The sequence below is a fragment of the Akebia trifoliata genome, chromosome 1, assembly GCF_017979445.1.
Source record: "Akebia trifoliata isolate Shusen 1 chromosome 1, ASM1797944v1, whole genome shotgun sequence".
Classification (NCBI taxonomy): Eukaryota; Viridiplantae; Streptophyta; class Magnoliopsida; order Ranunculales; family Lardizabalaceae; genus Akebia; species Akebia trifoliata.
The window spans coordinates 3,124,075-3,147,196 of record NC_141375.1 but is presented as its reverse complement, the minus strand read 5'-3'; positions in this window follow the sequence as shown (position 1 = coordinate 3,147,196).

Genomic DNA, 23,122 nt, shown 5'->3' with positions numbered 1-23,122 from the left:
GATTTATTATTTTATGTGTTTGAATGAGTGTTTCCTAAGCGTAATGTAGGCTCTAGGGCTGTTTTGATGTTAGGGGTATTTTGGTAATTTGGTCAATTTTTAGTGATTTTTATCGTGAAGCTTCTTTTGGTTTGCAGATGATGATTTCTATGTTTCTGGGGTCGTATTTTCCTATCGTAGCGTGGTTTCTAAGGTTTTGTCAATTTGAGATACCTCATCCGGATTTCTGAAACATATCTGGTAACAAAATAAAGCAATGGAATACACATCCATCATTGGGAATCATTGCAATCGGATTGACGAGTTGATTAATCAGGCGGATGCAAAAATGGGGTGTCTACAGATGCCCCTCTTTGGCAGAGGGTTGAAGCAAACTAGATAGCAAATCTATTTTGGTAGATAGTGCGATATCCGAATGCCAAAGCTAGTGACAGTTCATTTTGCAGCCTGATTTAGCAATTCGTCGGGACGTTCGGATCCTTGAGGGTAAAACTCTCCTCGAACTAAAAGGTTGTTAGGTCCTCGAGCTTGAACTCTCACTGACGATGTCAGATCCTCGAATTTTAGAAAATTCTCCCTGACTAATGCAAAAGTGCACGTGTGTGCAATGGTGTGATGCTGTGTGAAACTGAGTAAAAATGTGCCAGGTCCTAGAGATCTTCTCTCACTGACAATAATGATTCAAAATTGAGATGCACTTATGCAACGAAAACAATCATAGTAAGGTTTAACAAAGGTAATTGGAGTTATAACATTGTAGGAACTTCGTTAAATCCTATTTGAAATTCTTTTTAGAGTTTGAAAAAGTTTGAGTCTCATTTATCGGACTGGAGCCTATTGTAGCCAAGCTTCTCAGGCTAAGGAACTTAAACAATCCTATTAATTCAATATGATTTCAAACAAAGCTGGAGTCTCGTTTCTCGGACTCTGGCTAAGGTTTACAGGAACTTAAACAATCCTATTAAAATTGAAGTCTCGTTTCTCGGACTCGAACTTAGGTTTATAGACACTTCAAAAAGCCTATTTATTATTCAAAAAGTTGGAGTCTCGTTTCTCGGACTCGAACTTAGGTTTGTAGGCACTTCAAAAAGCCTATTCATTCTATGATTCAACAAGTTGAAGTCTCGTTTCTCGGACTCGAACTTAGGTTTGTAGGCACTTCAAAAAGCCTATTCATTCTATGATTCAAAAAGTTAGAGTCTCGTTTCTCGGACTCGAACTTGGGTTTGTAGGCACTTCAAAAAGCCTATTCATTTTATGATTCAACAAGTTGGAGTCTCGTTTCTCGGAATCGAACTTAGGTTTGTAGGCACTTCAAAAAGCCTATTCATTCTATGATTCAAAAAGTTGGAATCTCGCTTCTCAGACTCGAATTTACTAAGCCACGTTTCTCGAGCTTAGATTTATAGGAACTTAAACAATCCTATTAATTGATTATATGATTCAAAATCGAGTTCAAAATTTGAAAGATCAGGCCTTTATTGGCTTATCATGCATCTAGATTCGTAATTATCATTGGATTTCGCCGGACTTTTAAGCTTTTGTATGATTTTCTTTTTATCATGTGATTAAGAACAAAAACTTTGGAATTAAATGACCTTCAAAAATGTCCCTAGTTTCAAGGTTGGCTTTAACTGGGACTTGACTACGAGACTGATGGAATGGATTACGCTTGAAAAATATGGACTCTGATGTATGATAGATAGAAGAACTGACATTCTCTTAAATTTAAGACTCTTAAGATTATCATATGCGTAATAAAGAATTGATCATTTTCTTTCGAATTTCTTTTGAAAAATGCTTGAGCTGGACTTAAAAAATCTTGATAAATATTAGAATAAAAATCTTCCTCTTCAAAGTGGTTGATGATTCTACATCTTCCATTAGCGAACACTTGAACAAGTAAACATACTTTTGAAGATCCTACAATGTTCAAGATGACTTCTGATTTTTTTCGACTTCAATATTGTCTTTGTCGGATGTGAGCTCTTGGCTAAAAGACAAATATCGTGGCTTGAATGGTTCTGCAGTTTCTGCACAAGCTTCCTTTGAATTTTTCTTCTTGACGGGACCTTTCCTCCCATTTGATGATGTCCTAATTTTTGCCTAGATCGCCTTTTTAGGTTTTCAATCTAGCGGGCTTGTTTTTTTTTTTTTTTTTTCTGATGATGCCTTGATTTTTGCCTAGGTCGCCTTTTCAGGTTTTCAACCTAGCAGGCTTTCTTTTTTATGGTTATGCCCTAAATTTTGCCTAAGCCGCCTTTTCAGGGTTTCGACTTAGCGGGTTGTTTTTTTTTTTTTGTTGATGATCTTGTATAACCAACTCGACAACTTCTCAGTTTCCTGCACCTTAACCGAGTCAATTAGCCTTCAGGAGGACTTAATAGGTGGGCTTAGGATATGGTTTAGGAAGAAAAGATATATGGCTCAACTTCCCAAAATGCCCCTAGTTTGATATTCTCTCTTTTCTATCGATTATTTTGATTTTTTTTTAAATGCCCCTAGTTTGGCATTCTTTTCTTTTTATCAATTCTTTTGATTCTTTTTTCTAATGCCCTTAGTTTGGCATTCTTTCTTTTGAACATTTCAATAGTAGATTTTTCTTTTGGATGACACTTTCCTAGGAGAATACATTTTCTTTTAATGACCGGGCCTGAAGTAACTTCTCAGGTTGCCTACGTACCCCAAATATTTCTTTTTTCCTTTTGGGATTAGGTCAAAACGTAGTTCATACTAAGATTCCCTCCCAAGGTTGGTCGGTATGGTTTAGAAAGAAGAGGCTACTGCTTTTATTTTTCTTTTAAAAGGCTGCGAGGGCTAAAGAAGGTTTTTTTTTTTCTTTTTTGGTAAGACAGGATGATTGTTCGACCAAAGAAGGCCTCCTTTGGTGAATGCTGCTTGACTTGGTCAAAGTTTCAGGAATTCGATATCTGAATTGCTCTGTCGAACAAGGTCTTCTTTTGAGAATGAATATTCTTCAGTCTTCTTTTGTGAAATCGAGTATGATTGAGTTTTCTAACTCTAAAACTTTGAGAAAATCTTTTATTCTCTTATGAATGAAAATTCTCCTCTTTGAGTGAGAAACCTGGTAGATCCACTTGTAAGTCTTAGTGTCTTTGTCGATGCTTTAAGCTATATCATTTTTGACCAATAATCTTTGACTTTGAAATCACTCGACTTTATGTCTTGATCTATATTTTTATACAATCCATCCATATATCCTTATGAGATCATGCAAGAAACATTGTTGAATTTCTCAAGTAAGTTTACTACTCTCTCATGTTCTGCTAAGGAAAATGTAGTGCCCATTTACACTTCTTAAGTGTACTCTTTAATTCCAATATTTATTAAGTTTGATTAGTGAGCTCTAAGTCAATCCTCATGTTAGATATTATGCTCAAATCATTATTACACGTATGATAATCAGAAGCTTCTATATTTTATTGGAATTGAAAACATTGATTGACAAACTCGGCTACTAGATTTAAATAATGACAAAAACTGGATTGAAACTCAAAGAAAACTCAGGGACAATTATTTACAAAGAGAGAAGGTCCTTTTGGGTGGATGGACTACTTGAACTTAACATTGGTACTTTGACTAGACGACTCTTTTGACGGACCCAAAATGACATAGATGAGGATTTAAAATATTTGGGACCAATTATCACCTGATTGGAAGTAAACCAAGGTTAACCATTGACTCTAAAGGTTTGACTCTTAACCACATGATTAAAGTTTCGATATAGAATAGTCTAAGTTTGATGGAAAATATCGAATCCAAATGCACTATAAGTCTATGGTGACCAAGAAAATGAGAAAGATTAGGCACGGGTCTACCCCTGATTGGGATTGAACCTTTGATCAGACAAATTAATTTGATCCTAAGATCGAATCTTCTATATAAAGTGGTCTGGATCTTTAAAAGTGAAACCAATTAGTCCAACTGATTTGGTATTGATTAGTTTGATCCATTTGTCAATTGGGCCAACTGGTTTAAGTGTTAAGTGTTCAAATTAATTGGTATATTTCACCGATTGGGTTGGACCGATATTGCGGGTTCTGTTTGATTATTCTGGATCGGTCCGACCACTTACCTGTTGGTTGGATTGAATAAAGCAACCCGGGAACACCCATAGTCAGTTCGGGTCGTGACCTACAAGGAAGGTTCTAGACTCTAAGCTTACTACGTGCAATGCATTTCATCTGGCCACCTTACCCAATACACCTATATACCTCTCAATACGTGGTGACTTGGTTTGATATACCATATAGGTGATAATCTAAAACCTCAACTCACTTGTCTGAAGCCAAAAACAGCCAGTTTGATCTCCAGTTGAGAGGTGGCGCACAATGCTGAGCAAGGGCCCACTTAAATACCTCTCGTCTAGAATAGACGTAGTCTATCCCTCTCGTACAGTAGGGTACAGCGGGGCAAGATCTTGCTTAGGCACCGATTTTGATCAAAAAGTGCAATTGATATACTTAGATTATCTTTTATACCTATGGGTACGAGTCAAGAGTTGTAGCTTTCATAAATGGTTTGGCATCCCACGAGGGGACCGACCACGTATTAGTACTACGTTGGCAATCGGGACATGTGACTGTGTGGCTTACATAGGATAAAGGCTCAGGTTGCCCCAGCCTGGGTGCATCAATATATCTCTCAGAATCACCTGATCAGACGGTATTAATGCCCCCAGTTTGATATACCCTAAGGTACGTGACTGGAGTGTTGTGGGTTTCATGAATGACGTCGCATCTCCGAAGAGACTGGGCCACGCACTAGTGCCACGTTGGCTAAATGGGATGTGTAAGTGCTCAAAACAGTAAACGTGCATGTGGTGTGTGCAAAACAGGGTGGGGTGTGCCCGGGGCCTTTTTCAAACACGTGAGCCCATGGGCCAGATTATTCATCACATATGGATATCAAATGAATATTGATCAAGAAAATAATCCAACACCCATCACATCGAAATTAAGATGAAATCAAACACATCACAAATATATCTGTCAAGATCATGGCAATCAATTAATGAGTATGGCATATAATATTGATCAAACAAACATTGCAATAGGCATAATTTTTATAATTTTTAAGGTCCAATCAATGATCACTTTTGGGTGATCCAAAATAAATCGAGATTCCAATAGGTGTTACATTGATGATAGAATGACAATGGTTGAGATGAGCTCACTCTCAAGAACATTAATTGTGTTAACATTAGATAAATTCAGATTTTCTGTGAATTAGGAAAATACAATCTGAACTTGCATCGATGATATCTAAGGTTCCCGATAATGAAATCGAGTGAACTCAAGTTCTAAATTAATCTACTCGATGAGATCTACATTTTATTAATAGGTGTCCAGACTTAGTTCTCACCAGAATGTTCTGTAAAAACGTTTTAACGTTACTGTCCTAACTTTCATTCGGAAATAATTCCAGATTTACAGATTGAACTTGCATCGATGATATCTAAGGCTTCCGATAACGAAATTGAGTGAACTCAGATTCTAAATTAATCTAATCGATGAGATCTACGTTTTATTAAGAGGTTCCCAGACTTAATTCTCACTAGAATATTCTGTAAAAGTTAGTTTTAACGTTGCTGTCCCAACTTTCATTCAGAAATAATTCCAGATTTACAGATTGAGCTTGCATCGATGATATCTAAGGCTTCTGATAACGAAATTGAGTAACCTCAGATTCTAAATTAATCTACTTGACGAGATCTACGTTTTATTAAGAGGTTCCCAGACTTAATTCTCACTAGAATATTCTGTAAAAAAGTTTTAACGTTGCTGTCCCAACTTTCATTCAGAAATAATTCCAGATTTACAGATTGAACTTGCATCGATGATATCTAAGGCTTCCGATAACGAAATTGAGTGAACTCAGATTCTAAATTAATCTACTCGACAAGATCTATATTTTATTAAAGGCTCCTAGACTTAATTCTAGCTAAAATATTCTCTAAAAATGTTTTAATATTTCTGTCCAACCTCCATCATTCCATCATTTTCATAGGTTGATTTGAATCTTTCATTATTTAGGAGTCATCAAAAAGTGATCCTTAATTGGAAAAAAAAATGCAATACCAAAAATCATCTACAATCAAGATAAAAAAATAAATAAAGAGAAAAAATAAATAAAATAAATCCAACAAAAAAAAAAAAAACTAGGTCATCTCGGCAATGCTCCAATACTTGGGGTTTTTCAAGTTTGATCCTCAATAGTCCCCAGCGGAGTCGCCACTGAAAGCGCCCTCGATCCGCGGGGTGCGCGGATCCGCTTTTAACCCTTGAGGTTTGGGAGTCGCCACCTAGTTGTTAAGGTCTAGGAACCAAACTGACTCTAAAAAAGGCAAACTAATCTACGAAAGAGAAAAAGAGTCCGGGGATCACGTTACGAGGTTGGAAGGTGTTAGGCACCAACCCCGCCCGGCCAAAGCCGGTCTCTACTAACTTTCCAAGTAAATCACATTGCTAAAAACCTAGATAGAAATAAAAATAATAAAAAAAAACTGATACCTTTCCGATAACAAGGATTTTGCTCCCTCAGATCTGACAAAAAGAACTCCTTGTACTGTACTCCCTTGCTTCGTTCTGTCTCCGGATTTGACTTCGGATCTCCTAGATCAAGGTATCTCCTTGTTTTTGAATCTGAACTCTTCAAGTTTGTTGCGGATTTGGAGGTGTTTTTGGAGGGATTTTAGGTATTTTCTAGACTAAAATTGAAGGAGGGATGTTAGGTAAGGAGTTGGGGCTCCAAAACTAGGGTTTATGGGGGGCTAGGGGAGCTTCTAGACCTACTTCTCCTAGGATTTATGATTTTATACGAAAATAGGGTATGAGCACCTCTATTTATAGATGTTTTTTAGGGTTGATTTGGATAGAGTTAGTGTTTAATTAGAGATCTTTTAATTAGAGTTGTGTTTTAGTTAGACTTATTTTAGGTAGAATTGTGTTTTAATTAGAATTGTTTTAGGTAGAATTGTTTTTAAGTTAGAACTCTATTAGATAGAGTTATTATTTAATTAGAATTCTATTATGACTTTTGGTCTTATTTGATTGACTTTTAATGTTTTGACTTTAGTCTTAATTGATTGACTTTTAATATCTTGACTTCAGTCTTGCTTAATTGACTTTAATTTTGACTTCAGTCTCACTTGATTGACTTTAATACCTTGACTTTAGTCTTGCTTGATTTACTTTTAATTTTTGGAGAACCCCCCTCCATTATTTCTTTAATTCTTTGGACCCCCAAATGGAGGGGTCCTTAAAGAAATATCCCACGAACCCTCAACAATTTTGCCTGAGAGTCCGATTAATCGATTTTTTAGGTTCAAAATTTTAAATTAATTTCATTAATGTTTCACTTTAATTATTTAATGTTTTATTTATTAATTTTGAATTTTTTAATTATGAAAATTGTGAAATTACCATTTTACCCCCGGAGAGGACTTTTCACGTTTTAAGTCAATTTTTAATGTTCTAGGATGTTTTAGAATCGATTTTTCGTAAGGAATTCAATGGAAATATTATTTTGTGTTATTTATGAAATTTTTGTGTGAAATGGTCGTGAACTTTATGAGGGGCATTTTCGTAATTTTGTCGAATTCTGTGAAAATTGGCGAAATGATTTATTATTTTATGTGTTTGAATGAGTTTTCCTAAGCGTAATGTAGGCTCTAGGGTTGTTTTGATGTTAGGGGTATTTTGGTAATTTGGTCAATTTTTAGTGATTTTTATCGTGAAGCTTCTTTTTGGTTTGCAAGATGATGATTTCTATGTTTCTGGGGTCGTATTTTCCTATCGTAGCGTGGTTTCTAAGGTTTTGTCAATTCGAGATACCTCATCCGGATTTCTGAAACATATCTGGTAACAAAATAAAGCAATGGAATACACATCCATCATTGGGAATCATTGCAATCGGATTGACGAGTTGATTAATCAGGCGGATGCAAAAATGGGGTGTCTACAATATCGATGAAGGATTTTCTCAAGCTTGCTTCTGATTTGTTTCATCCATGTTAGTTTAATGGGTCACGTTCAATGGCAAACTTTTTAGCAAACTTTTTGGCAAAACATTTTTCAAAACTTGAGTTAGAAGTTTTGGAATGGGCTGATTTTTGATGATGATGATCTCCTCGTCAAAAATAGTTTACAAAAAATGGACGGTCCACGATTTTTCAACTTGTAAACATGAGTTAGAAGTTTTAGAATGGGCTATGTAGATACATGGATTTCGTCATTACGACGGTCACATCTACTAAAGTTTGGAGTCGCTACCATTCATGTTATAAGAGGGTTCATCCTGGCGATAAGCATAGTCGAGTAGCTGAGCAAATAATGACGTAGTCGTTGAGATGCCCAGACTAACGCACAGCAAGTCTTCTCAAGTGTTGAATATTTTGCTTCGTAATCGATGAATTTCTTGCTGAGATAGTATATAGCCTGTTCCTTCTGTCCTGAGTCATCGGGTTGCCCTAGCACACAGCCCATAGATGTTTCTTGCACTGAGATGTACATCAGCAGAGGTCGTCCTGGCGTAGGAGGGACTAAGACTGGGGGATTGAGCAGATATTGCTTGATCTTATCGAATGCTTCCTGACAGTCTTTGTTCCACTTTTTCGGCATATCTTTCCTCAGTAGCTTGAATACCGATTCACAGATAGGCGTCAATTGTGCTATAAACTGTATTCTCCCCAGAAAGTCCCGAACGTCTTTTTCTGTGACAGGTGCTTTCATCTCGAGGATATATTTAGTCTTAGTTGGATCTATTTCAATGCCCCTTCTACTGACGATGAATCCCAGTAGCTTGCCCGATGTTGCCCCGAACACGCATTTTATCGGATTTAGCCTTAAGCTGTACTTCCTCAGCCTGTCGAACAGTTTTTTGAGATTTACCAGGTGGTCTTCTTCAATGTCGAATTTAGCAATCATGTCGTCTACGTAGAATTCCATTTTCTTATGGATCATATCATGGAATAATGCGGTTATTGCCCGTTGGTAAGTCGCCCCTGCGTTTTTCAGCCCGAATGACATGATTTTGTAGTGGAAAATACCCCACGGTGTGATAAATGCAGTCTTTTCTTGGTCTTCTTCTGCCATTTTTATCTGGTTATAGCCTGAGAAACCATCTATGAACGAGAACATACCGTGCCCTGCTGTACTATCAACTAGAGTGTCGATGTGTGGTAGTGGAAAATCATCCTTAGGACTGACTTTGTTCAAGTCTCGGTAGTCAACACACATGCATACTTTTTCGTCCTTCTTGGGTACTGGTACAATGTTAGCTAGCCATTCAGGGTACGTAGAAACTGCAAGAAATCCTGCTTCAAACTGCTTCATGACCTCATCTTTGACCTTAAGGGTCCATTCTAGCTTCAGTCTTCTCAATTTTTGCTTGATTGACTTACTTCCGAAAGTAATTGGTAGTTTGTGGACGACCAGATTTGTATCCAAACCGGGCATATCCCTGTACGACCATGCGAAGACGTCTTGATATTTTCATAGGAATTCAACCATATCTTCTTTCTGCTGTGACGTCAACAAGGCTCCAATCTTGACCATTCGTGGGTCCTCTTTGGTACCAAGATTGATTGAGTCTGTATCCTCGATGTTTGGCTGAACACCTCTCTCATGACTTTCTACCAAGTCTTTGATTTCTTTGGGTGGGTACTCCATTTCGTCCTCAGATTCTTCTTCGATCCCCATGAGGTTGAAGTCGAGTTCAAGATCGAAATCATACTCGTCCCTTTCAGATTCTGTTTTATCTAAGTGCTCATTTGACGAAGACAGATCTCTTGAAAACTCTTTTTTTGATTTTTAGAAAATATCTATTTTTTTGTGATTTTGAAAGTTTTTTGATTTTTGAGAAAATTTTAATTTTTTTACTTTTCGAGAAATATTTATTTTTTTGTGATTTTCTGGATACCTGAAATAAGACGAACAGTCATGCAAATTTATTAGTAAAGATAGGGAGCCCTCAAAACAGTCTTTACCAGAGGACGAGGGCTCGTTATGATCCTCGGGCAAATTGATGTCGCCTAACAGTATTTTTTTTTGGAGGCCTCAACAGCCTCAAGTGTTAATGGGAATTCCTCCCAGTTGTGCAATGTCTCCCCTTCTCGGAGGGGACGGATGAGATGAGCGAGTGATTTGTTGGATGATTTGATTGGTGGTTCGGAGATGACCATGATCTCCGATGGTTTGTTGTTAGATTGAGGCATAGTCCCTCCTAAGCTTGGTGGGATGACGACTGATGCCCAATCAATGCCCGTGGAAAATGGTGATTCTTTCTCGTGGCTTGTAGTGATTTGGACTTGGGTGGATTCTAGAGTGATCTCTGATGGACTTTCATCGGAATCCCCATTGAATAAAACATCAATGCCTTCTACGAAGGATGATTGGGACTCAACGACTTGATCTTCTTGAATGTGCACCGGTGCGAGTTTTACCGTTTTTGACTTTTTTGATGGTTGTGGTTCTGATAAACTGTAGGGTCTAACACGTGATTTTGGGAAGTTGACACTGATGTGAGGGACTCGGCCCAGATTCCAAATGTTTGGTTCACGATTTTGCCTTTTCACTAGTCGAAGCTCTTTTTTCTTGTCGTTCATTTATGCAATATCCTTTTTTATGGGCTTAAACCCCAGACCAAAATAGGGAATATGCTTTCTTGCCTCGATCGGTGTAGCTCTTCCTCTTCCTCCCGGTCCCAACCCTTGCTTGGGTCGATAACCTGCCCTTTTTATAACCCGACCAATCATCAAATTTGTTCTTGATAGCTTTGACCTCACCTTCTCTTTTCCCTTCTCGATATGATTGACAGCGGTGAATTGGTATGAATGGTAGAGTGCCTTGTCCTTCGTCATTTCTATACCAATAAATGGCACATCCGGAGCTCTGCTAACCGGGATTAAGTTCTCTGCCAAAACGGATATCATCTTTTGTCCCATAATGAATTTGACTTTTTGGTGTAGAGAAGAAGGTACAGCCCCTGCTATGTGGATCCATGGTCTGCCCAGCAGTAAGTTGAAGGTTGTTGGTATCTCTATGACTTCAAATGTTACCTCAAAGGTGTACGGGCCTATCGTGATAGGTAGGTCTACTTCTCCCAGTGAATCCCTTTTTGAGCTATCAAAATCACGAATAATCTTGTTGTTGGGTTTCACATGCGACCAATCGACGTTGAGTTTCCGGAAGGTTTCAAGCGGACAGACGTTAAGCGCTGAGCCATTATCAATTAATACCCTGGCGACCATCATGCCCTTACATATGACCATGATGTTCAGTGGTTCGACGTGTCCCGTTCCCTCCGGTGTAAATTCATTTTCTGTGAAAATAATAGGATTGGGGGCCATGATTTGGTCGACTGTTTGTTCCAACTGTGCTGGTGTAGTGGTCGAAGGTACATGTGATTTTCCCAGAACTCTTAGCAATGCCTCTTGGTGCTCTTCCGATTTTTGCATCAGTCCTAGGATACTGATTTGAGCTGGCTGTTTGTTCAATCTGTCCACTATATTATGCTTACTCTTGAGAATGAGCTTAACGAAGTCTGCAGCTTCCTTGTCTGTAACCTTCACCTTTTCTTCTGTTTTCTCCTCCTTGTACAGCTTACCCTTTCCCTTTGCTTTCCTTTTTTCTTCATCTGTCCTCTCTTTGGTTTCTTTCCTGATGTTTACCCCATTTTCTGGCGATTTTTGACGCTTTCCTGCCCTTGTCATATGGTCGATGTCCGCCACTATTGTTTCTTTCATTATTTCGACCCCTACGGTTGTGGTGATAGTGGTCTCATAGCTCCAGGAAACTGCCTGTTCGGAGATATAGGGGAATGGTTTAGGCGAGCGTATGGTTATGGGGGGTGGATCGGGTTTCATGTTGAGGATGAGGGGTGGTGGTGGTGATTTGGAGGTAGTGGTAGTAGGAGGAGTTGTGTGAGGAGCTGATGGAATGACGAGCGGTGGACGTGAGGAATAGGTATATGGTATATGAATGGGGGGTCGAGTTGATCCTTGAGGAGTTGGCAGTGTGTATGGTATAACAAGGGGAGGTCGGGTCAAAATTTGATGGTTGTATGATCCGTAAGATATGACTAGAGGTGGTCGGGTAGCAGTATTTTGATGAGTAGGATGGATGGTGAGGTCGGCCAATCTGAGTGGTGGTAGTAAATTTTGCGATGGGTTTGTTGCATAATGGTTGATTGTGTTAACCGTCGATGCCTTGGATTCCTGGGTTAGGTGAACCCTGATTTTTGTCTCAAATCAGGTGCTATCAGATCTGAAGGATTGAAGTCGAGTTCTCCACAAATAACATTTACCCTATACCCACTCCCCTCTCCATTATGAATAGGTAGGGGGTTTTGATGGATATTCTGTTGTTGGGACGGGTTGGCAGGCCTATCTAGGATGAGAGCCTTTTTATCGATCAGGTTCTGCACCTAGTGCTTGAGTTACCAGCATTGATCTGTAGAATGCCTTAGAGCACCCATGTGGAATTTGCAAAATAAGTTAGGATTGTACCCTGGACCTTTCTCAGCTTCAGGATTTGGTGGCCTCTTAGCGAGATATTCTCCTATGAGCAAGATCAGGAGTAATTCTGATAGCGTTATTGGCAACTGAGTAAATACTCTGTTAACTCTGTTAGGCCGCGCTTGCTGACCTTGCCCATACTGTGGTGCCATTGGTGGAGGATTTGCCCTGAACTGGTTTTGAGGTACGGGGTTCCAGACAGGCGGAGGTATCGGAGCTTGTGGTCTCGGTGCTGGTGATGGAATGAAGAGGGGTCGGTTTGGTTGTATATTGTTAACTTGTGTCTCTTCTCTCTTTTTTACTATCGGCACTGGTTTTCTCTGAGAGGGGATCCCTGCTGCTATTCCTAAACTTGTAAAGTCAAATATCAGATCAGTTCGGATCCTGTCCTCGACTCGGTCTGCTACCTGTACCAGATTTGAAAATGTGCCCGTAGTGTGCTCCACCAGATGAGTATAGATGGTGTGCCCTAGTGTCAAGATAAACGTGGTGTTCATCTCTTGTTCGATCATTGCGGGCTTTACTTGTGAAACAGATTCTCGCCACCTCTGTGCATACTCTTTCACCATTTCTTTCTGTTTTCTCATCATCTTGGCCATGTCGTTCCGATCTAGACCAACATCCGTATTGAATCGATAATTGTGCCAGAACATCTCAGCTAGGTCTTGCCAGTTCGTAATGAGTGTGTGGTCTAATCCGGAGAACCATTTGAGTGTCGGTCCCGTCAAACTTCTCTGAAATAGTTGCACCAACAACCTGTCGTCCTCGCCATATTGGCACATAGACCCACAATATAACTTCAGATGCGACAGTTGACACCCTACCCCGTTATATTTTTCAAACTCCGGACACTTGAACTTGGTCGATAATTGAGCATTGGGGTAGAAGCACAGATCCTTGAATCGGGTTTTGCTCATAGTGTTGAGGCCCTTCATCCTCCTCATTTCTTCCTGCAAAGCCTTGATCTGTTAAGCCAGTTTTTCATCTGTTGCGCTTTTGGCTTCCGTAGCCCTGTACTCACATTCATCGTCGGGAATGACCACAGGGGGTGGTCGATTCTGTGGAATATAAAGTGGAGGCCCCTAATATTCTGGCACTGCAGGTGGCATTGTGGTCTGTGGTCCCTGTGGAGATTGCTCGGGTGGCTCTTAATTCGACCCGGATGCATGCTGCTGTATCGTTTGAGCTTGTAGGATGCTGGCGTTGGCTAACACAGTACTTACTATCTTTTCTTGCCTTTCGATTATTTTTTATAGTGCTGTTATTTGCGGATCGATACCTGACGCTTCGGTCACCGGAGGTTGTGCTGGTTCAAAAGAACTCATGGTGACGGTAGACGATCTGAGAAAATAGGGAGGCACCTCTGACTACTTGTATTTCTTTCGCTTGGCCACCTGTGGGTACAGAAGACCAAGCGTTACTATCTTGTTTACAAAAAACGAAGATGCATGATGTTTTATTAGGTCGGGTAAAGTTGTTTATTATGAGTTTTAACGAAAAAGTAATTTCTCGGCGCGGAGCCGGCATCAACACGGAGTTGGTAAAATGTTTTATAAAAGAATTACATCAGCACGGAGCTGGCATCGACGCAGAGTCGGTAAAATGTTTTTTTTTAAACGGAATTAACCCAGCGCGGAGCTGGCATCGACACGGAGTCGGCATCAATACGGAGTTGGCATCAACACGGAGCTGACATCGACACGGAGTCGGAAAAATATTTTGAAAAAGTAATTTCATCAGCACGGAGCTGGCATCGACACGGAGTAGGGAAAATATTTTGAAAAGGTAATTTCATCAGCACAGAGCTGGCATCGACACGGAGTCGAAAAATATATTTTGAAAGTGAAATTATCTCAGCACGGAGCTGACATCGACACGGAGTCGGCATCAACACGGAGTTGGCATCAGCACGGAGCTGGCATCGACACGGAGTCGAGAAAATATTTTGAAAAAGTAATTTCATCAGCACGGAGCTGGCATCGACACGGAGTCAGAAAAATATTTTGAAAAAGTAATTTCACCAGCACGAAGCTGGCATCGACATGGAGTCGGAAAAATATTTTTTTTTTCTTAAAAGCGAAATTATCTTAGCACGGAGCTGGCATCGACACGGAGTTAGCATCAGCACAGAGCTGGCATCGACACGGAATAGGGGAAAGCATTTTGAAAAAGTAATTTATGAGATTAATCGAGTTGGAACAACCCATGTTTTTGGTAGCCTCCAATTCAGTTATCTGAAATCACCGCCGGCCAAGCAGATCTCCAAGGAAGAGGCGATGCACAATGGCACTCTTAAATCACTTTGCTCCCTGAATAGACGTAGTCTATCCCCCTCGTATCAATAAGGTAAGATCTTTCTAGGCACCGACTTTGATCAAGGACAGCAATTGGTGCTTTTTGAAATCTGATTTTTATTTTTTTATTTATTATTTATTTTGTTTTTGAAAAAGATTGAATTCCCTTGGATTTGATTGATTGGCTGTTATCTTTGCTAGATCATGGACTTGGTTTGAAATTGGATATGGATCCGATTTGCAGTGGATCTGGGTCTTAGACTTAGTCAAAACGGATCTGGGTTGTGGTCCCAGATGAAAAGGATTTGGATCTGGGTCGTGGACCCAGTTGGTATGGATATGGATCTGGGTTGTGAACCCAGTTGAACATGATCTGAGTCGTGAACCTAGTTGAAAATGGATTTGGGTCGTGGACCCAGTTGAATTGGATCTGGGTCGTGGACCCAATTGGATTGGATCTGGGTCTTGAGCCCAGTTGAAAATGGATCTGGGTCATGGACCCAGTTGGATTGGATCTGGGTCTTGAACCCAGCTGAAAATAGGTCTGGGTCGTGGACCCAGTTGGATTGGATCTAGGTAGTAAACCCAGTTGAAAATGGGTATGGGTCGTGGACCCAGTTGATTGGATCTGGGTAGTGAACCCAGTTGAAAATGGGTCTGGGTCGTAGACCTAGTTGGATTGGATCTGGGTCTTGAACCCAGTTGAAAATGGGTCTGGGTCGTAGACTTAGTTGGATTGGATCTGGGTCTTGAACCCAGTTGAAAATGGATTTGGGTCATGGACCCAGTTGGATTGGATCTGGGTCGTAAACCCAGTTGAAAATGGGTCTGGGTCGTGGACCCAATTGCAAATGGATTTGGGTCGTGGACCCAGTTGGTTGGATCTGGGTAGTGAACCTAGTTGAATTGGATCTAGGTCGTAAACCCAATTGAAATGGATTTGGGTCGTGGACCCAGTTGGATTGGATCTGGGCTTGGACCCAACTGAAATGGGTTTGGATCAGGGTTGTGAACCCAGTCGAACGGGATCTGGGTCATGGATCCAGTTGAAAATTGATCTGGGTCGTAAACCCAGTTGAAATGGATTTGGATCTGGGTCGTGGACCCATTTTTGATTTTGGCGGTGGACAATAATGAGTTTGATTGTAGGCGAGATTGATAGTGTGCCATGTGAAGTGGGGTCAACTTTGATCGATAGAATGCACGCGTTTTCCGTTTTGATCAAACAAAGAAAGGCAACGATGAGTAGGCCCTAAGTTTTTTTTTAAAAAATGATCCATTTAAGTATTTTTAAGCCTTAAACATCGAAATAAAAATAAATCCGAGAACAAAAGTTGTCAAGTCTGATGTCGGGAACAAATGAGCAAATATATATATATATTTAATCCGTATCCCCAACACGGATGGGCATAAAATACGCCGAACCGTACTTGAAATACGGACCAGTACGGATTTTTTGGCTAAATTTTTTTATTTTATTTTTATTATTTTTATTTAAGTTTGTTAGTCCAAAATGAGGCACATTGCCTCTGATTTTAGGCTTGGGCCAAAAAAAAAGTTGCATTTTTTCATTTTTTTTTGTTTCATTTTTTCATTTTTTTGTATTTTTTGTATTTTGTTTGTGATATTCGCACTTGGACGATGGTAGGGGAACTTCAAGCCTGAGAATCTTATTAGTCCGTGTTCGAGGCACGGGTGGAACAGTCATTGTCTTGTCCGTACTTCTAACATGGTTGAAACGTCCACTGTTTCATCCGTGTTTCTGGAACGGATAAGGCACTTACTGTTTCATCCGTGTCTTAAACACGGTTGGGGTATCCATTGTTTCATCCGTGTTTCTGGAACAGATGAGACACATTTATGTCTACCCGTGTTATAGACACGGACCAGAAAGAAATCCAGTTTCTGTACGTCACAGAAACTGGTTCCTTAGCCATGTCTTTCATGTCTCCCCTGTTTTAATTTTTTTGCTCACTGTTTTTTTTTCTTCTCTTGTTGAACATGATGCAACATGAATTCCTCCCCTTTTACCTAAAGGGAACAAAATAAGTCTACAATCTACTTGCCCCCTTTTAGCTTACAACTTGGGCTTCGAGACTCGACCACAATAATCACATACAACATTGCCTCGAGGGTCGATATGAAATTAAACTTGTGTCCTAACCTCGTCTAATCGGGCACATGCATGAGTTTAATAGGTGGCTTCACGGCTACCCAATCTTCAAACCTCGATGCATACCGAAGTACACATGTCGTTGGTTGGTGATCGGGTTTGATGTGTTCATTCCCGACACTTGAAATAACGATCTCAAGCCGTGAAACTACTAAGCATCGGGGCTAAGTATGTTGAGGGTGGGGTGGCTTGGAAGTGGGGCTATACTCGCAAGTGCACACGTGCATTTTCATTTATTTCTTTTATCGACCCCCTTACAAATATCCTTGAAGCAAAATAAAATAAATATTACAACATGTCACTTGAAACAAAAAAGAAAAAAACATGAACAACAAACACAAACTATGTTAGTAAACCAAATAAAAATAAATTTTTTTTGTTTTGATTTTTTGTAAGTAACCGAGTTGACACGAGGGTAGAACCTTGCTCCCCAGTGGAGTCGCCAGCTGTAGATACGTGAATTTCGTCATTACGACGGTCACATCTACTAAAGTTTGGAGTCGCCACCATTCATGTTATAAGTGGGTGTGAATGGTCACCCGAGGTACATTTTCAAAAAAATGTGACATTTTGGCATTAGTGACTCGCGATGGATAAGGATTGATCAAACTTAGAGATTCGGGTTAGCGACTCGATTGGAGAAAAGGGAAGGTGTTAGGCACCCTTTTCTCCCCGTCATGTGGCGGTAATCTCTACTCAACTCGGTCATTTTAATTTTTTAAAAGTGAAAAGGAAAGTGTCACGTCTGCATTTTATACCCTAGATAGGGATTCATTTTTAGCTCGATCATAGGGTCATTTCATTGATGGAAATGACCCTCATGAACCTTTAGCATTGGGGTCTACTTATTGAAAATAAAAATAAAAGAGAAGAAGGGGATGTTAGAAGAGGGAAAATGAGAGGATAGAGAGAGAGGGAGGGGGGGGGGGTACTTCGAACCCACTTTGTACTCTTAAACTTCTTTTCTTCTCTTCTTCTTGACTTCTCTTGAGTTGAGTCCTTGATGAGTTATGAGAATGTAACTCTTTTGAGGTTAGTGTGAAAGAGTAGTGAATAGATGAGTAGAGAGTTGAGAGTGGAGAGTAGTGATTTTTGTGAGACTTTTAGGAGATTTTTTAGTGAGAGTGGGGACCATTTTTGGGAAGAGAAGGGGGGTATTTATAGATGTTGGGAAGGTCTTTTGGGGGGTATAATGGGGTGACCGTGTGAGAGAGTAGAGAATGACATATGTTTTTTAAAGGTGGAGGGGTATGAAACTTAGAGTAGGATTGAGGGTACGTTTGTAATGATAAAATGGGTGCGGTTTTGATCCCCTGCTTTGGATCTTCCCCCCCATTTGGGTGAGTATTTGGTGAGGTGAGATGATGAGTGTTTAAGAGGGTGGTTGGTTGATTGCGTCGTGTTTAGTTTAAGAGACTGGCGGTGTCCGAGGGTGGTTGGGCAGGTGAGGGCGATGGTGCCACTGTGGCCAGCTTTGTGGCTGTTAGAGCGCATTCTATTTCCTTGCTGAGCGCGGTTTGTGTTTGCTTTGCGAGGCTGGGTGTCGGTTTAGTCGTAGCGCTGGCTTTTCTAGCCAGTGGCTGCTGGTCCTTCCGGCGCGGTCTGCATGCTGGTCAGTCGGGCGGGTGTGCGTTGCTGTGTTTTAGCTTTTGCGCGCCTCGGGCTTCGGGCGTTTCTGCGGGTCGGTTAGGGGAGTATGGGTTGCTGTCTGTGGCTTTTGAGCCTGGAGGTTTCTAGGGGAGTCTGCTGGTAGGTTAGGGCGGGGTGTGGGTTGATGTGATTGTTTGTACGCGACCCATGTGCTGTGGGTAGTTCCTTTTTTGGAGCGCCGTGATGGGTGGTTGGTTTGCTGACGGCGGGGCGCGGGGATGGTGCCCTGTGTCCACCTTTTGATGGTCCCCCCGTGCTGGGTTGCTGTGGGTTCTGGTTATTATGGTTCCGAGGTGTGGGTTCGCTCTGCCTTAGCTCTGGGGGTTGCGCTTCGGGGCGTTGGCCTTGCATTTTCGGCCACGGTTCGCGCTTTTTTGGCTGGGGTTGGGGTCATTTGGCTTGGCTTTTTGAGGGTGGTAGGTTTTCGTTTTTAGCTGGTGTGGCGCTTGGATTTCGTTCGACGGCTCCGGTGCGCCCTTGGTTTTTGGCGAATTAAGGATTCATGGCCATAGGTGGGCTTAGGTTTTTTGGATTGGAGCTGGAGCGGTCAAGGGCTATAGGCGGTGGTAGGCGTCCCCGTCTCATTTTTTTATTTTCTGATTTTTTGTGATTTTTGTGAACTCATTGATTTGATCAGAAATGCCACGTGTTGGCAAATCGGGCCTTTTTGGGCCCGTTGAAGGATTTTGATCGATTTTTTGGAATGTAAGCGTGGAGCGGTGAAGGTTGGGTCATCATGGGATGGGTCCGATCCCTTTGGTGGGTCCCTTAAACCATTGGGTGGTCTTGGGGGCCTCGATTTAATCAAAATGTCATTTTTTAGTGATTCGGGCCTTTGAGGCCCGTTGGCCCATTTATTTGGAAAATCGGTATTTTTGGGCCTTTTCGAGTGTGGGCCCGTTCAAATTGGGGGTCTACAGGCTGATTTTTGGTGAGGATGATCTCCTCACCGTAGATATCACCCTCACCAAAAAACAGCCCATTCCAAAACTTTTAACTCATGTTTTGAAAAATGTTTTGCCAAAAAGTTAGCCATTGAACGCTACCCTAGTTTAATACTCACACTTTCCAACATACTACTCTTTGAGTAATACAGGTAGTATGACAGTCGGGATTGATTAGTAATATTAATTAACCTTGAATATTTAAATTTGTTTGTAAAGAAGAGGACAGCTATGGAGGTGTTTAGAGGAAGGATGTGGAGTCTATGAAATGATCTTGAGATTCGGGTGATGATTTTAATCAGTGTCTTCTTACAAATCGTCGTTGATAATAAATTTTATAAATCTACCTCGAGATTCGTGAAATAAGATTGCAAATGATTTTATATTGATTTTAATAAAAAGAGATACAAATCTCAATGTTATTCTCTAATTAACAATTAAGTACAACAATAACAGTGATAATGTGTGTGTACCTTTCTTTTCTCCGGGCTTCGCGCATGATCGACTGAGAATGCTACTTTTGACATGTAGATGTTTACTTTTAATGCTTGATCTTCTGTAGAAGTTTATGTAGAGATTTCTTCCCTCAAGACTTCGTACTTTATCAATTGAAAATGAATTCTTAGGGCCTGTGTGGAAACAAGAGCCAAAAGTATTAGAACATAAGTACTCCCCAGAAGTACTTTTTGAAGTATTATTTGAAGTAGTTTTGACAGATTTTTGTGTTTGGATGTAGATTTTTGAGAAGTATTTTCAAAAGTACTTCTGATAGAATTTTTTATTTGGAAACTATTTTAAATTATGTTAAAATGATCATAATGCTCTTATATGTAATAATTACTATTTCTAATATTATACTCAATACTTGTACTCCCAAAAAGTGATAGTTATTGTTTTTATTCAATAAAAATATTATAACATCATTTTAAAACTCAAATATACATCTTCTTTTAAAAAAAAAAAAAAATTCGTCAAACCTCTCATAAATATTGGACATATGAAAAATAAAACCTGTATAAAAACAAGACAAACTATCAAATAGATCAGGTAAAGTATGGTAAAGTAAGACGAATAATACGAAAATTGAAACCATATAAATTCAATTCAACCATAGAGGGCTGGTAGGTATGAACTTTAGTGATTTGTCTATGAGTTTTGTTAAAAACCCACAAAAAATCATTAATGGCGTCACCATGGACGACTGGACTTTTATTGTTTGTGAGAGTTTTAATGTCCATTAATGGCGGATAAGAAGAGAAGTTGATACAAGTTAATCGTTAGGGTTTTGATGAATATCAAACTAGTTGAGAGAGAGAGAGAGAGAGAGAGAGAGAGAGAAGAGAGAGAGAGAGAGAGAGCTTACAGGTTGAAATGGGTTTCATGATGATGATGACAATGAAGGAACGTGGAGGGTAAGAGGACTCTGTCTCTGTCGATCTGGGATCTTCGCGATAGAGAGTTCTTAATTTTCACTTCTTACTATGAAAGTTAGAAACCCTTTTTGTTGAAGGTTTCCAAGGGTGAATGATGAGGAGATGATGAATTCACTACTGCAAATCGTTGGAATGATCGTCGGTGAAGTCGCCTGAGGAGGAGATGCGAAAGAGGAGAGGGTTTCCATGGGTGAAGGGTTTTTGTTTTGATGAGTTGACGAGGGATATATCGAGTAAAAATGTAAAATTTCGTGAGGGTATAATTGGGAACCACAACTTATATTTAAACGGACAAATTTGCTCCGTGCAAAAATAATTTTGAGAAGTACTAGTCTTGGTACTTCTCTCAAGAAGTATTATTTTTACTCTTTTGTGAAATTACTTCTCCAAGTGCTTATGTATCTAAATGATGATATAGTGCTTTTGGCTTTCCACAAGATCTAGAAGCACTTGGAGAAGTCAATCCAAACAAGCCCTTAGCTTCTGATGAAGGGCTTTTGGACTTAATCTTCTCTTGAATTAGAATTCAAGTCTCTCTTAAAGAGTTTTTGCTTCATCTTTGGAGTAGGATTTGAGAGCTTCTTTTTCTCTAGAAGGAGAGCTTCTGTCTTTTGAAAGAAAGTGATCTTGGTTCCCCTCCAAATGAAGGAGGCTTTGGTATTTATAAACTTATGATAATTCAACTTTCCAATTATACTCTGACTTAAAGAGTTTTGATTGGTTCATCTAAAGGTTAAATTCGTCCAAATCCAATTTTAAGGATTCCATAGATTATTATTGAGCAAAACTCATTTATTTAGGTATGAGGCCCAATAGTTAAGGTATATCACTTGGATTTGTTCGACCATGGATTTTATCTACGAAATTCCAAGACCCAAGCTATAAAAGGTATGTTTCAATAAAGGAGTCCAATTTGGATGTATGGGCTCACTTATGGATTTCAAGGACTTTTTTGTAATTTAAGAAAGGTCTAGGGTCTATTTAAAATTTTTGATAGACAAATGCCCCCTTAATGGTGTATTATCGGAGTGGAGCTGAAGGCATTGCATCATTGATCATGTTGGTAGGTGTGGCGAATGTTTTGTACCTAAATGGGTTAACCACGTGCTTTCTTCCCCTTGTAATCCTTTGTTGGCTAGTTTCCAGCTTAATTGTACATTAATACTACTTGTGGGTGGACAACGCCAACTTGTTGAAGACACCGTATAATGAGAGATGTGTATGTAGACATCGTTGGTCGTCTTCGAAATAGTTGTATACTAGTAGTCTCGGGAGGAAAATGCCAACTGGTTACAAGAGCCACATGATGAGAGGCATGCAATACTCTGGTTGGCCAATTTCCAAAGTAACTGTTTATCAATGGTATTCGTCAACTAACTAGGGATGCCATGTGACGAGAAACACATACACGCCAATTGGGCCAATTTTCAAAGCAATTGTTTATCAGTGGTGTTTGGGTGTGGAAAACGCCAACTGGATAGAAATGCTATGTGACGAAAGATGTGTATAAGTCGGTTGACCAGTCTCCAAAGCAGTTGTTTATTAGTAGTGCTTAGGGGCGGACAATGCCAACTGACTAGAAAAGTCGTGAGACGAGAGACATGTAACGCCGATTAGCTAGTTTCTAAAGTAGTTGTTTATCAGTGGTGTTCAGGACGAACAACACCAACTAGCTAGAGAAGTTGTGTGACAAGAGACATATACATACTGATTGGTCAAAGCAGCTGTTTATCAGTGGTGTTTGGGGGTGGACGATGCTTATTATTAGAGATGCCGTGTGATGAAGGAGACATGTATACGCCAATTGGCCAGTTTCCAAAGTAGTCTTTTATTAATGTGCTTGAAGGTAGACAATGTCAACTGGTGTTGAAGCACTATTGAAGATGATGTATTTTGATTTACATTTACATGTCATATTTGCATGTTCTTTTAGTCAATGTGGCACTAGTACTTGGTGAGACATAGGATGTTTTTTGTAAATAAATACGTTCACCTCTATTTTATTCTATAAGAATGGCTAATGATACTTTTCTAAAGGTTCGGAAATAAGAATTGTGTAAAAATGAGCTTACTAAGCGAAGGTGGGTAGA